This window comes from Pangasianodon hypophthalmus, chromosome 5 (genome assembly GCF_027358585.1).
Source record: "Pangasianodon hypophthalmus isolate fPanHyp1 chromosome 5, fPanHyp1.pri, whole genome shotgun sequence".
NCBI lineage: Eukaryota > Metazoa > Chordata > Actinopteri > Siluriformes > Pangasiidae > Pangasianodon > Pangasianodon hypophthalmus.
In genome coordinates this window covers 2,971,961-2,981,722 of record NC_069714.1, presented here as the reverse complement: position 1 = coordinate 2,981,722, position 9,762 = coordinate 2,971,961, and positions in this window count along the sequence as shown.

Below are 9,762 nucleotides of genomic sequence, written 5' to 3'. Positions count from 1 at the left end.
GCAAACAGCCAATAGCGTTCAAGATGGAGAAAAGCAGGTGAACAGACTTCCGGCTGAAGAGCAAGAAATCATTATGCAGAAATATGAGGAATTTAAACCCACACTACCTGCAGAAAGCAACACCACTGCGGCTCACAGAGCTGGGGAAAGTTCCTGACTGTGTAAAAGTTTACTTTTATAGGCTCACAGTGAGAATAAACAGATTGAAAGCTTATAACTTCAACATATTTCATTTCATTCCATTTAATATAAATGTCTCTTTAAATTAAACATTAATAAAATATATCAATTTATGAAACTATATTAGGACAGAAATAATGCCACTTCATGTAAATATGTACCACTCGCAAAGAACCGCAAAGCTACACACACACAGTTTGCGGTGCAGCACGCGTGGTTTCTGCGTGACGGTTTTAATAAACTACACCATCTGCCGAATATCAATATCTTTCATACAGATGGTCATTGAGAAAAAACAGGGGATTGTGTCTGTCACTAAAAATTCTTTCCCTTCCAAGTGCCCTTCTTATTGTTTGCCCTCCAGAGGATTCTCCACAAACTGTGAAGCATCACTATAAACACTAAAGGGTTAACTTTCCCGCATCAGAGTTATCTCACTTTGCTCACAGCTGATTGGTCCAATTTGGGTTTGCGAAGTCTTACCCAGAATAAAAGCTACTCTGGAGCAGGCTAGCCCCGTAGTGTACGTTACCATGAAGTGAAGTGACTTGTGGTGACCCATACGCAGAATTTGTGCTCTGCATTTAACCCATCCAAGTGCACACACACACACACACACACACACACACACACCCGGAGCAGTGGGCAGCCTTTTTTTTAATCAGTTGGGGGTTCTGTGCCTTGCTCGAGGGTCTCACCTCAGTCGTGGTATTGAGGGTGGAAGAGAGCGCTGGTCATTCACTCCCCCACCTACAATCCCTGCTGGACCTGAGACTCGAACCCACAACCTTCAAGTTCACCTTCGGGTTGTAAGTCCGACTCTCTATCCATTAGACCACCTTGTTGAGAGTGAAAAACCAGAGTTTGCTAAACGCAGACTTGCCTGAGTAGCCACCGAAACCCGGCTTCGTGCAGCAGGCCTCTGGACTGCTACTAGACTGCTGTCACCCCTTATGTTTATGTTTATGCCCCTTATGTGTTTATATTTGAGCGTTACCATTTTGCATACATTAGATCACAGGTTCCCAACCTGTGCATTATATTTTAATCAACATTATAACCAGGGGCTGAGGGTTCTTCCTGTCATGTCACAAAAGTTAGGATATTTATTAATCCCAGTGTTTAGGAAACAACATACTGACAGATATAAGTTAACTGATGATCTCTGGAAACAGTTTGAGGTGTTTTGTTTGTTCAACTGGAAAGGTTTAAAACCATCATTCCAAGCTGATGACTTCAATTTCCTCATAACCAGGCCTTCAACAGTCTCTGCTTTTGCAGTCTGGGACACTTTTAGCTCACTCCTGCTCACTCGCTTTCAGTAAGCGCTTTATCCTGGTCAGCCTTGCGGTGGGTATGGAGCCTATCCCAGAAAGACCAGGCGTGAGGCAGGAATACACCCTGGCTTGGAGACCGGTCAGTTCAAGTAGATTTTATTGTCATCACAGTGATATACAGTGTGCAGTACATAGTAAGATGAAATAACATATCTCCTGGACCCAAGATGCAAGAAACTTGTATGGCATACACAGTGCTGATAGGACATAAATAAAACAAGGAAGTTGGTGCTCATCCCTCTCTCCACTGTGGAGCCAATTATGCATGGGGGATGAAGATCAGTGCAGGACTTCCTGAAGTCAACAATCATCTCTTTTGCTTTGTCAACATTCAGAGACAGATTGCTGTTCTTGCACCAGCCTGTAAGCCGTTCCACCTCTTCTCTGTACGATGTCTTGTCACTGTCTCTGATGAATCCGAATGCTGTGGTGTCGTCAGTGAACTTGACGATGTGCTTTGAACTGGATAGATAAACTGATAAACTATCATAGCCAATCCAAAAACTGGCTGTTTTTCAGAGGTAGGAGGAAACCAGAGAACCAGGAAGAAATCCACACAGAGAGAACATGAGAAACTCCATATAATCAGTTACCCAGGCTGGAACCTGGGACCCTGGAGCTGTGAGGTGGCAACACTACCCCTTTAGCTGGGAAACAAAATTTCACTGACCCCTTCAGCCATTCAACATTCAAACAGCTATTCAAACATTATGCTCATTATTCAATGTGTACAGTAACATTGCAGTTATTTATTGGAGATTTTTATTCCTGAACACCCGACAATACAGACATTATTTATATGCTAATTTGTTTTTGGGTTATTGAGGTTTTGATTAAACCCATTTAATTCAAACGACCAGTCAAAGAGGCTAATAATTATAAGAAAACTGTAACAAAATTTAAAAATCACTGACCCAATGCTTCAATACATACTTTTATTCCACAAAGCAAACTAATAAAATCATTGCTTATCTTAAAGAACCTCATTTAGCTTCTACCAGTATCTGACTGGCTGTAATCTATGATCATGAACACAATCTCACCGTGTAACACTGTAACATTATTCCACAGACCCCTCAGTACAGATTTATTTATGAACATTATTGAAATGTACGGTAATATTTGGGCTAATAATTAGAGCCATAAAGCTTTCTATTCCTGAATGTTCCACCAACAGAACACATCATTTAAAAGCCTACTTGTTTTTGAATCAATGAAGTTCGGAACCTGTTCAGTTCCAAACATGCTAATGACTATAAGAACACTATAAGTAATAAATATTTAAACTTGGATACAGGCCAAGATTGGCCATCTGGAGATTTGGGAGAAATCCCACTGGCCTGGCGTGTCTTGCAACTGATTTGGCCTGCTCGCTTTATTTGTTTACAAATTTTATTTGGTCAAATAAATATATAGTTAATAACTATAAATAATATTAATAATTAATAACTGTAAACTATAAATGAACCCACCAGTCTTGCAAAGCTATTGGTCATCATTAGCCTTAACTCCATCTGGCTTCAGTAAATAAAAACAACATGAAACAGAAAACAACATATGTAAATGCACTGGAGAATAGAGAAAACGTGACCAGGTAGAGCACAGAGGGAAGGGCATGGAAAAGAAAAGCCCTCCAAGAGGATGCTGTTACATGAAGAAAAATAACAGATATTTTTAAAGTAATTTCAGGTCAGTCTGATCTGCAAACACATAGCTAACATTTTCTAATTAGGCTATATTAACCACAATAATACTATCTAGCAAGTAAAACCACAACTGGCTGCATAATTGATATTATTAGGCTATGAAGCTAAACATATTTTGTTACAATTTGTTCTCAAAAGAATAGTTTTCAAGATTGTCTCTAAGAAACCTGACTATAAAAAGGAAGTCCTCTCGCTGTCACATCCACCTATAGAGCATCGGCGATCTAGCTAGCAGCTATAACTTACTGTAAACTGAAAGTATTATCCATCATTGATAGGCTGTGACTAGTTAGCTAGATAGCATTTAATAGAGTAGTTCCTGTAATAAAACTGTGAACAGCTGTACATTCAGAGATCCTTTTCTGCTCACAACTATAGTAAAGAGTTTTTCTCTCTCCTTTAACCTCTCTCATTAACAAGTTGTTTCCACTCACAGAACTACTGTTCACAAAAACTTTTTGTGTGTGTGTGTGTGTGTGTGTGTTTCACACCATTCTGTGTAAACTCTAGAGACTGAAAATCCCAGGAGATTAGCTTCTTAAATACTAAAAACAGTCTGTCTGGCACCAACAAAGACACCACAGTCGAAGTCACTGAGATCACATTTTTTCCCATTCTGACAATGCCCCTGTGCACAACACGAGCTCCATGAAGACATGGTGTGTGAAGGTTGGAGTGGAAGAACTCGAGTGTCCTGCACTGAGCCCTGACCTCAACCCCACTGAACACCTTTGGGATGAACTGGAACACCGACTGAACCCCAGACCTCCTCACCAACATCAGCGCCTGATCTCACTAATGCTCTTGTAGCTGAATGAACACAAATCCCCACAGCCACGCTCCAACATCTAGTGGAAAGCCTTCCCAGAAGAGTGGAGCTTATTATAACAGTAAAGCGGGAATAAATCTGGAATGGGATGTTCAACAAGCACATATAGGTGTGATGGTGAAATGTCCACAAAATTTTAGCCATATAGTGTATATTTAACGATGACACTTGAAGATGGATGATCTAGACATGTGTTCATGTTGAAGATTTGGAGTAACAGACTTCTATTATTTGTTAGCTACATTAGCCTCCTAGCTCCGGTGCAAAGCATTACAGACACCAAACATCTCCAGTGTAATGTTCAGACACCAAACATGTCTGTCTGATACTCTATGTTATGAGATGAGCTTAGAATTGTGTGTAGTCGAATTTTTCAAAAATACTGACAGACTAAATATGTAAGTAAATATGTACTAAATATGTACTGTATTTTATATGATTTTTTAAAACTTGTCTCAAATTATTACAGTAGTGGGAAATGTCCTGAGTCTCTGAAGGTCTCTGGGGATCCACATTTGGTGTTATGATGTGAGGAAATTTGTGTGATGCTCAGGTTGGAGCCTGTAAGCCCTGTAAAGTTCAGTACTGTTCAGCAGCACTAATTATCAGTGAGACTGCAAGACCAATCAACAGCAAGAGGATGAGAAGATGCTTTCTGCTTGCTCTGACAGGCCATCTGTGAGGTCCGTGTGTGTGTGTGTGTGTGTGTGTGTGTGTGTGTGTGTGTGAGTACACCTATGCATTGTTTGCTGTGTACTCATATGTATAAATGCTTCCAGAAAATATTGTGGCAGGAGCATAACAATACAATCGGTGAAAGTTAAACTTAAAATAATTTATGGTTTTCAAAGTTACTCGCGTCTGAAGCTTTTTGCCCAGGACACCTCCAGTATATCTCTGCAGGACAGGAAATGACTGAAATTGCCTTCTGCCCTTCTTGTCATCTCAGCTGCTATGACTGCTACCTTTTGTGTCACTACCTGCTGGACTTTGCGAAGCTTCCTATTCATTCACTTAGCAAGTGACGTGAGGCTGAAGGAAGCAATCAGATTCTTGTATTTCTTGGCCTTTTTCCACTTACAAATATCTGAAAAACTGACCCAAATAAATAAAATACAAATAATTTTTTAAAGTTATTTTTCTGATGAACAGGTAAGGCACTTATTTGCTCTCTAATTTAGTGGATATCTAGTGAATAGTTGCTAGCGACTAACAGTCGAGTGAGTTGAGTGAGCATTTACGTTCTAATTTTCAAGTGGTCTTTTTTATACCAGGGTGCTAGCTTTTACTCTCTAATTATTCTTCTTTTAAGTGGATCTACCTTATCTAGCGTGTAACTGGACATCCAGCAGTTCTGCAACCATAACCTGCTGTAAGCTACATGGCCACTCTGCATTGGGATAGGGCCAGAACATACTACAGCATCGGACATAGCCTTCGCTAATTTACGCACTTCTACAATGTTACTCTTAGTAACCTCTGACTGATGAAGGCATATATCATTAGCTCCTACATGAAAAACTATGTTTAAAAACCTGTGCTTGCCTAAGACCCTAAGATTACCTGCTATGTCCGGCGCCCTGGCTCCCGGTATACACCTAACTAAAGCTGCTGGTGCCCCTTAAGGCCTAGCTAATTTAATTTATACTATGGAGTGGCCCACTCATTTAGATGTGCTAGAGATGGTTTTTACAAAACTAGAACAAGCATCCCGGACACCAAACTTGACCAAGTGTGAGTTCGCCCAAGCAACTATTACCTACCATGCAAAGAAAGTAGTTCTGGATGTACAGGTATGTCCAGTAGATGCTAAACTAACTGTCATTTTAAATTTTCCTATGCCATCACTTTGCCTTGAGTTACAACGATTTCTGGGTATGACAGGGTTCTACAGTTGTTTCTTCCCTCACGTCTTTGCTTAGCCCATCCAGACCCTTGCAGCCCCAGGTTTTTCTAGGCTTTTTAAACTTGAACTTGACACAAATGCTGTAGGGGCTGGAGCTGTTTTGTTGCAAGAGGTGTTGCAAGTCTATGTTAGTTCCAGTTCCCTACCTATCATTGTGTACACAGATCATAACCTGCTGGTATTTTTGTCCCGTATGTACAACCAAAATCAAAGGCTCATGAGATGGTCCCTACTAGTACAAAACTATAACACAGAAATAAAGCACTTTCACGTGCAGTCTAACACTAACAGAAGAGTTTGTGTGGTAACCCTATGTTGTATTTAAAGGTTTTTTTTTCGCAAGCGTTTGCTCATTGGGGAGGATGTGTTACATGTCAGTGTGCTTGCATTTGTGTGCTCCCTCCCTGCTCTTTTTTCCACTGTTTGTTTGCCATCACCATTACCTGGTTGACAGGACCTGACCAGTTGGAAGGCAAGAACCTGGCCAAAAGAGGTGGAGCTCTCAGTTTAAAAGCAGCAAATTGAAGCCCTTGTATCAGCCACTTTGCTCACTGTTAGCCTTTTAGTCTGTTAGACTGTTAGCCTGCTAGCATGTTAGCAAAATTCTAAGGACCACTTCAAGAGCAAGGGAGCGTGAAACGTGGGTGAAACTACATCACTGATGCACATATATTTTGTATAGTAACCTTAACTGTTGTGTAGTAATATATGTGCTTTTCTTATTCTCACTAATGTTCATGGTCCAGCTGCATGATAACTAATAAAGTTCAGTTTTCATTTTTATTTTATTTTTAAAATTTTATTTATTCAGGTTTTTTTTTTTTTTTTGCCCGTCCCCTATGCCAGTGACACATCTTTTTAACTTGAGTTGCTAATTCTGAATATGGACAAAGGTAAAAATAAAAATTGGGTACAAAATACAATAATGAATAACATGCAAAAATTTTGTACCCAATTTTTATTTTTTTCCCATATTATATGTCTATTTTATTTACTCAGAAGTAATTTATGCTGCTGTATGAAAGGTGCTGTACAAATCATTATAAATATAGTAAATGATGATAATTATAATTACTGCTATTGTATAGTTACTGCTATTTTTATTATCTGGGATTGTATAACAGAACATCTTGATTAAGATAATGGTGGATGCACAATAGAGAGAAGGAAGTTACAGACCTTCCTTTGTCTGGTTGTGAATCCTCAGCATAAGCAAAATTCTGGTGAAAGTTCATTCTACATTCAACATTCAACATTATCAATGTTGAATGGCAGGCTTATTGTGTTTCCCTGCACTGACACTATACACTAAATCAAAGGATCTCAAATATCTCACTCAGTTTATATTCATTCTATATTCTATCATATTCATAATCTACTATTCATAATCTGTTATCGGTTTATTTCTTAGTGTTCCTCAGTACATACGGCATAATAGCTAGTTGTATTAGTATTATACAGCCAATACATATCATGGCAGGAGCAGGGAAACATGCTGTGAAGGACAAAAATAGCAATTGGATGTGAGCTCTTGTTGCCCCTGGTGTGACAGCGAAAGAAAGTCATTTCTGCAGGGAATGCTCAGTCAGATGAGGGATGGGGAGAAATTAAGGCCAGTAATTATTCTTTACCTTATCCTGTCTTTTCTCTGCATACGTGACTGCAGTAGAGACTCTGATACATCTTATATTTACATTTATATTTATATATTTGCCAGATGCTTGTGTTCAAATCGACTTTTCCATGATGCAGAATGCAATCCAAGTGTAGAGCTGTTGAAGGAGCTGACACTAATGTACTTTATTTGTACTAACATAGTCAGTTGTAGCTGTATGTTAATTTACATGCGCATATGGTGGCTGACAAGTACGAGTACTTATACACGTACTTGTATGTTCAAATGACATATTACACTAATGGTTAGGTTGTTCTCAGTGTTGAACGTGTTTGTTTTTCAAAAAATATCCATATAGGCTCAGGTTAACCTCTTATTCACATGACTCTACCAACTTTCAGACATATGCCCATGGCATCTGCTATTGATTTGGAAATATCAGAGAAATAATTTGTATGTGTGCATTTCTATGTTTCTATGCTACATTTTGTAAAAATGTCATCTTCAGCAAACATACCATACTTTATTGAGACTGAGAATAACTCAAAGTATTGAAACTGCATCCTGTTGGGGAAAAAAAATGTTTAAAGGTGCTGATATTATTCTCTAGACTATTGAGGATAGTTACTTGCTTGGGTCATTATACCACAAATTGAGTCAGGGCATAGCAGAGCAAACAGCTCACCATCCTGCCCTGAAATATCAGAGGTTGATACAATATCATGCAAAGGTCTTTGGTACATGTAAAAAATACTGTAAAGAAAAGATGCCTTCAAAAATAATGAAGTTAATTAACCATCCTCAATGGGCCTCATTTTAACAAATGAACGTTCTGATATGTACCATTTTGTCATAGTATTCTCATTTTATTCTTGAAATATTGCAACTTTTTTCTCATAATATGACATTTTCTTGAAACATTACAAATTTATTATTGAAATATTCTGACTTTTTCTCAAAATATTACAGAAAAATCAAATGCTTTAAAAATGCTTCAGTAGTCTCAGGTACATTTCATAGAGTTTTATGAGAACATTGGCATGTTAGTTTTTGTAAGCACCTAGCCTCTTCTCCAGGAGAATTTGACTGTCACACTTGCTTCTCTTTTGCTAGTAGTATTCCTTCTTTGTCTGAAAAATGGAATATTATGTAATGTTACTTTCTTTACTGACATAAACATTATTCTGTACTGTATTTCAATTATTCAAACAAGTTATACATTAATGGAGGTTATAAGATTAGTTACTCTGATGATTTTAAAATATTGGCCAAAGTTCTTGCGCAGTGCCTTGACACTGTCTTACTTGACATTATCCACAGTGACCAGACTGCTTTCATTAAGAGCTGACTATCCTTTTTCAATATCAGGAGGGTCTTGAATATTTTATCAACTCATTGTCCCCCTCTCTGCCGCCTGAGTTTTCACTTATGTTGGATGTGGAAATGGCTTTTGACTGTATTGAGTAAAATTATCTTTTCTACACATTGCATAAATTTGGTTTTGGTCAACAGTTTATTTCCTGGTTTAAGCTTTTCTATACATCCTTCTAGCCTCTGTATGCACTAATAGATTCTGCATACATCTCTTTAAAATGTGGTACATGCCAAGGACGCCTATTTGCCCTAACCATGGAGCCCCTGGCTATGGCTCTTCCTCAAGAATATAAGGGGATCAAAAGGGGATCTCTTTACATGTACATAGATGTTGCGATGCTATTCACACCTCCCCCATTGTATTCATAGTACTTTTTCTGGCTAAAGGTTATATACTAATAAGATTGTGCTATTTCACATAAACATTTTAGTAAAAAGTGTACATTATTGTGTATCTTTGAAAGTGTTCCCTCATCAATTCAAACATTGGTTCATAAATATTTCAACCATTTAAATGTAATTTCAAAATTCAAATTACATACCACTGGATTTCTCTTCCTCTTTCCTTAATGGATCAAGTGAAATCAATAAAATATGAACATTCAAATAGGGCAAAAACATTCAACATCAAACCCAGAGACCATGCACAAACTACAAAGGCTTGGTACCATTGTGAGAGCAAGACTTTGCATCATGTGTGTGTGTGTGTGAGTCGGGGATTTATACGAGTGTGTGATCAGTAATCACATTCACAGTTTTCTGTTTTGGCAGGAAGGTCATTATAGTGATTGGTCTAGGTAGCCATGGGGTTGACT